The following is a 7,285-nucleotide window of genomic DNA, read 5'->3' as shown; positions in this document are numbered from 1 at the left end:
TGTCGCGATGGTTGAAAAAATAGATTACGGTTTAACGCTCAGAAACTTAAGTATATAGCGTTCAGACCCATCAACGAAAATGTGCGTGATATTGAGGTAATGTTTGATAACCATTAGTTGGAAAAATACAGACACAAAAGTTTCTTGGAGTCTGGTTTTATGAAACTTTGTCATGGAGTTATCATGTCTATCACGTCATCTAGGAACTTGAGCTTTCTGGGAGATGTTTCACCAAAGTGTTTACATTTTACCTCTGTGGTTGAAAGGTCAATGTAATACACGTTATTCTATTCCAAGTTGCTGTATGGCATGCTTGTGTGGAGCACTAACGTCAAAGGCAATTATGAGAGAATATTAGCGCTGCAGAAGCACCAACTTGGAATCCTAGGAAAGTCTAAAGATCGAAGAAGAAATCTGCCCACGCAGCCACCGTTCTTGAAACATAACATCCTGCCTGGAAAAAGTATTAAAATGTAAGGGTAATGCAACTTCTGTACAAAAAAGTTATATACTAATGACGTCCACCATACTTTCGCCAGATGCAGGGTTAGAAACCTTTAAAGAAAGTTTTAAAAATTTCTGAACGAAATATAGCAAATAGGGTATAGACTACAATATAGCTAAGCTGCTGAACCTGCATGAATCTGCTGTTGACTTCAGCCAGCCATTCAGATATTAAACATACATATTAAGAATTCTCCTCAAATATATTTTTACAGCCACGGACAAACTACAAGTAAACCTTGTATATATGGCTATCATGCAGCTTTAACTCTGATTCTAATATTGTTCTTTCCTTGCCTTTTTGGATTAGACTTCCCTTAGACTGTAATAAAAGGTATAGCTTCATTCCTTCTGTTAGTATCAATAGAATATATCAGTGAGTGTGCGTGTAACGACTTTTCAGTTTTGGCTTAGATTCTTTCAAGTGTTCTATTTGGTTCTACATGAATAAATGTTTACCCTTTGTACTTGTGTTGCATTGCTGCATTGTGCACTGTATTTGTTGTACTTCGTGATATGTATTTTAATAGCATAGAAATATTTGTGTGCTTTTGTAACCGCGCACGTGTTTGAACTGAGGAAAATGTATTTCTGCTGCTCTAGGCAGTACTAAGTGTGAGGGGATAAGGCGTCACCAGGCGTTCGAGCCTTTAGCCTTATGCCACCAGCCGCATTTATTTCTGGTTCTCCTTCAAATAACGCTAGTTTATTTACAAAACCTCAAGGGTTGTTTAAGTTTGGATGCCGCCTTTTAATAGCGCTACTGTATCGAAGCTATCGATAGAGCTATCGCATGGTATTGAGTGGGAAAGGCAGTAGCAGCTATGTCAGGACGGCAGTGTCTCTGAATGATTCTCAGATAAAAAAAGATTCCATGAATATCAACAAAACAAAATATACTATATGTTTCACTTCCGTTGTGCACAAGTAGATATTATTTAAGTATGCATTTGCGTTGACAACTTCATTCTAGAATATACGCATTGTTTTAAATACATTGGCGTAGTTTTTGATAGGCACCTATAGTGGCAAAGCAAAATCATTTATCAGCAGTGGGGGGAAGATGGTATCTGTGTGCTACAAAGTGTTTCAGACATAAGGAGGGACATACAACAATTACCTTGATCCAGGCCGAAAATTAGATGCTATCATGAAAAATAATACCGCATTTTAAGCAGGAACACCCTAATAAGCCATTATTCGACGAACTACATACACCAGCTTTTGATTCATTGCGTTTACAAAAAAGCAAATGTTGTAGCAGGATTACAATATATAACCACCTCAGTCATATATCACTCTTTCGAAGATCATCCCGAAGCACCAGGCGTACAACATCAGGAAACTTTAATCTGCCGCCTACTCATAGCCTACCCCGGCTCTCTTTTACAGGCTCTAAAATATGGAACACTCTTCTACGCAGGTAAATATGCATGCTCAAAATTTCGCTCCTACATCAAAGCAATGCTTTCAGAGCTAGCACAATGTTTGCTACTCGTACTCCACCTGCGGTGTACACCCTTTCTTATAGTGTAATTTAACATGCCTGATAACTCTTAAATTACATTGCGATTGTTCCGGCTTATATATTTTAGGATTTATATTTCATGTACATATTTGACAGAATCAAAACCGTTTAAGCAAACCGTGGGTGCGCGTTGTTCCCAGCACTCTTTGTCGTCAGATCTTGCCCGCCTTCCACGATAATCCCACCACTGGTCACCTTGGCTACCATAAGACCTAGGACAAATCAAGAGCCGATTTATCTGGCCCGGTCTCTCAACGAGTGTTGCCAAGACGGTACCTCTTGTGTGCCATGCCAACGTCGTAGACGGTCGACGTCACCCCCGGTTGGCCTACTTCAACCCCTTCCCTGCCCGTTTACACATTTAGAAGTTGTAGGCATTGACCTCGAAGGCCCTTTACCACTGCAGCGGCGGCAAATCGTTGATCGTAACCGCTGTGGACCATCTCACCCGGTATGATGAAACCGCAGCCATAGCGTCTGGTTCCGCTGTGGAGATAGCAAGCTTTTTCCTGCGAGAAATTATTCGTCCACACGAAACCCCTCGTGCTCTGTCCGACCGCGGTAAGTCTTTCCTCAGCGTAGTCGTAGCCAAAGTTCTTGAAGCCGCAAAAACTGCTCACAAAACAACATCCGCCTACCACCTGCAAACGAATGGTCTCACCAAATGCTTTCCTTGCACTCTGTCTGATATGCTAGCCCCGTGCATCCACCCTCATTATATTAACTGGGGTTCCTTGCTTCCTTTTGTCGCCTTCGCTTGCAACACTGCAGTTCAACGCACGACCCGCTAATCTCCCTTTTTCCAGGCCTATGGTTCCTTCCATACATTTGGCTTAGAAGCATTCTTAGAAGCAGGCTTAGAAGCATTCTCGGCACTTATGCCTGATACACCCTCCTATGAACGATTCACTTCACGTATTATCCACTGTCATGAACGTGCCAGACACAACACAGAAGCCGACCAGACTGTACGGAAAAGCAGTTACTACTCCTCTCACCGTGAGGCGTCATTCTGTCCCTGTGATGAAATCTTGTCAGGATTGTCTGACAAGCGCCTCAGCCACTTCATCGGCCCATACACAATGCCCGAGCGAACTTCACCAATGAACTATCGAGTTGCCCCAGCATCTCCTGTCAACGACCGTCGTTTTCGTGGAACTGAGATCGTGCATATGACTCGACAAGCGCCTATTGCTCGCCGTCATTCTCTTTAATTCCTGCGACCAAGATGGCCGCTTTCGCCGGAGTAGAAAAACGTCGCCACTAATCATGAACTTCATTCGCCCCTGTGATTACTCATCATCACTCCTCGTTTAGCGTGATCTTCATCCTCATTTCTGAGTAATCATCACCAACGTGCTGGGTTATAGTCCTTGGACGTCATATAATGGCAGTGATAATGAAGCCCGGTCGCCAGATTATAATATATAATATATACCTCGCCGCTGTTCTAAGTTGTGTATTCAGTGTCTTCGTCAATGCATTTATTTTTCGGATCCAGAACAAGCATTTGGCTACGGGTCCGAACAGTATTGAATATATTTTTATTAGTTTTTGAATTATCAATAAACCATTTGAATTCGAATAGCTATATAAACGGCACGGGACAATGGGAGAAAGAAAATGTTTACACACTACGAAAAAGCGCTGAAAAGGAGTACATAGAACAAAGCCACATTTCGCAAGCCGAGGGAACGTTTCGAAAAGGGAACCTTTTCTCTTTCATGCACAGGGCGATCATCACTGGGGAGGGTTTACGTTAATACGCTTTTGCTTCCGAAGGAGAAAAATCAGGGAGGGAGGATGGAAAAGAAAGAAGCAAGGCTCCCTTTCAAAAGCAGAAGTGTATTTCAACCCCAGCCAGTGATTATCACGCTGCCCAAAGACAAATTCCCATTCGGAACGTTGGCACGGCTTACAAACTGATGCTCCCCTCAATTTTCGTTCAGTGATATTTCGTATACAAACGGCAGTGCTTTACTGCATTGGAAAAAAAATAGTATATGCGGCGCTACTATAAGGAACTAATTTTAGTCAACTGAGGCGCAGTGACTTGTTGACACACATTTTCTTACAAATTGTGGCTAAAACGACCCTGTGCTCTTAATGCCAGCAAAAGAATTTTTGATGGCCACATTAGCAGTTAAAGGAAAACGAGGCCAACGAACACGTAACTCATATACAGAAAAAAAGACATTAAACACATTCGTGCCAGACTTTCGCCCCGCAATCCAAGTGGTCAGAATGTGGGAGATAAATACGGCCACGACAAAAATGCGCGGCTTTCATGGCTTTCCTAACGCTGTCAGCAGCCCTGCTATATATTTCACCGCTAAAATGCTACGACGACTACAACCCTACTTTAAGCTGGCCTGCTGAACGCCGTAGAAATTGGCTGCCCTTCGTAATATCTGAACCCCTAAAAGTGTTGCGACGACTACAACTTTTGTTTAAAACCGCACTGGTAACGGGAGCACAAAGACACGTTAGCTAATTTCAGATTCGACGACGCCCAAGAGAGCGGGAGAAATACTCATTCCAGTGCTTGTCAGGTTGTTAACCGCGCGATCAAACGTACGTTGGCTTCAGAAGGGCTGCCCTTCATGCATGACCGATAGAAAATGCGGGAGCTTGCTCACACGGCGGCTCCCTGTAAAGGTGTTGTTCCTGCGGCTTTGTTTCTGCGTTTCTGGTTTGCAAGCAACACAGAAAAGCGCAAGCTAACTTTGGCTTTTCTTGCATCGCTGTAGCCGGGTTTTCTTTCACGAGAAAACCCGTCTGGGTGCCCTTCTGCAAAGCGAAGATAAGGAGAACAAACTACAAGCACAGTCCGAGTGGGCAAGGCTGCCTTTGAGACCAGACACGCCAAGGGCTCCGCTCTGGACTAAATTGGCATCTGTTTTATTTCTGCGTCTCCTTTTGACATTGAGACGAACAATTTGCCATAGCCGCATATCGAATTAGGAAAAAATGAGGTCTTTGTTGTATGTAGGCGTACACAATTTATCATTGTGTCTTTCTCCTGCCTACTACACACCCACGTATTTCAAAACTGAAACTAACTGCAACACGTGTTCGTTTCCTTGCCACAATTTTATGCTGTGATAAATATTTCAAGCTTCTTGTTCCATAGCTACTATATTCTCCTGCGTTGACTCAATATCTTCACAATAAAGCGAAATGTGGCTCATACGTTTCATATTTTAAACAATATTTTTATTCTAATGTGTTGAGGATATTATGTCATTACGAGTATTTACAGTCAGGTGTAAGAGCAAGTTCTGTTTGCTTTGTAAAAACGTTTTGCCCATTCTACAGTTATAACAGGGCCTCATCACGTGCAGATGGGAACTTAGCATTCCTTTTTTTGCGAAGAAAAATTAAACATATTGTGTGGAACTTTGGAGCACTGAAGTGCGATAAAGCGAAAGCCTTTGAAATTTCGCTGATTCCTGGTTTTATTGCGTCTGCTTCTGTAGGCTATGGGGTGTGGCGTTCGTGAAAGCTCGCAATGAAAGGCGTAGCACGACCACCTGGATCAGTGTGACGCGATAGCGTTAGCTACCAACCAATATATAAAGCCCCGCTTTAACTGAGTCGTATGAACGTGCCTGCGTGGCCTAGGGCTAACGTGATTGCAAGGGTCTTGCAAGCTGATTCTGATATCGCTCTCCCATATAAAAGGAGACCTAGGTTGGTAGCTCCTGCCAAACGTAATGTCAGGAAGTCCAGTTAGTGCTCGGCCATGTGAGCTGCCAGTTACCGCCTCCTGCGTAACCAAAGCGCGTTAAGGCTTACGTCTTAGTACGTCCCCCTTTGCGGGGCGTAGGCCCACGGTGGCCCATCTTGACCTATGGTGCCGTCATCATAGGTGACATCACTTGACCTAGGGTGGCTGCAAAGTGGGATACCTTCTGCGAACGATAGTATCTCTACCGAAAAAACTCTGAGTCACAATAACCTCATACAGATTTCTCATGCTAAACTCTTATAATTCTCATATAATTTCATACAAATATCATTCAACGTATGAGAAATATATGAGATTGTATGAGATTTGTATGAGGTTAGTATGAGTTTTATGAGAAACCTTTATGAGGTTATTGTGACCCGTACGGTTTTTTTGGTAGGTACGAGCCATTAAAGACCTTCGCCTTAATAATTGGCAGGAGCATAATCGAGCACAGAAAAAAAATTTAGTACATGCACAATATTAAGTTTATTGCACTGGATTGACTTCTCCGCTCAAGTTCTGGGCTGACTGACGCATACTGTTGTGTCATTCGCTGTTTTTTGTCCCCGCTGATGAAGTTTTGTTCCTGAGAGCCAAGCTCTCTCTAAAAGGCAATACAAAGGCATTTTTACCCGCATGGTAATTTGCATGCACACAGATGTCCAGACGATGAATAGATGAAACCAGCCAAATAATAATACAATAAAGTCTCATTCTTCTAAAATCATTTAAAATCTTTTTGCTTGTTTGGACTTCATGTCATCATTATGTTCAATATGTGAAGGTAAAATCGGGCACGTGTTAGGAACAAGATTAGTTCAAATGTGCTTATCCAGCCATGCCTCTTTGAAGTATGATCGGCGCCAGACGTTGCAATAGAAACTGTGATGTCAGCTGCGCTGTTGCTAGTTGCCATAGAAGTTGGAGGCTAGTCGTTTCCATGTAAACTGTGCCGCCGATATCCTCGCCTGGTGCCATAGCAGCGGGGATGACGCCTGTTTCTCAACCAACAAAGAGGCGAGTGGAAAATCGCCAATACTGACAAATACCTCTGTTGAAGGTGCCCCTCCTCTGCTGCTTATGTGTGCCACCTAGCCATCATACAAGATCGCTACTGAATCTTCATATCGCGCAAGAATTTTCCTCACTTGAGTCATAATTATGGCATAATGGCATATCCCAAGAAAAAAAACCATCATTTTACCGACGATGGCTATTGTTGGAAAACGGCGACATTAATAAAAGGCCGATATGGGCTTTCTCGCGGAAATCTTGCACATTTTAAAGTGCTGGACAAACGTTACGGCCAATATTGACCCAACATACAGCCTGTTCGGAACTAGCAATATTGGTTCATTGTTGGCTTTTCCATTGAAACCCATGTAGGGCAACCTTCCTAATCGTTTGTACTTTCCAAGGTTGCCAAAGAAGTGGCTTTCGCTACACAGTCCTATCACTGGCGTTTCCATTCATGACCGAAAGTAAACATATGCATTCGATAGACATTGTCGAGCCATGCA

Source organism: Amblyomma maculatum, chromosome 10 (assembly GCF_055883805.1).
Source record: "Amblyomma maculatum isolate TAMU_Amacu chromosome 10, ASM5588380v1, whole genome shotgun sequence".
Lineage (NCBI taxonomy): Eukaryota > Metazoa > Arthropoda > Arachnida > Ixodida > Ixodidae > Amblyomma > Amblyomma maculatum.
The sequence above is the reverse complement of the archived record's forward strand: the minus strand, read 5'-3'. Positions refer to the sequence as shown.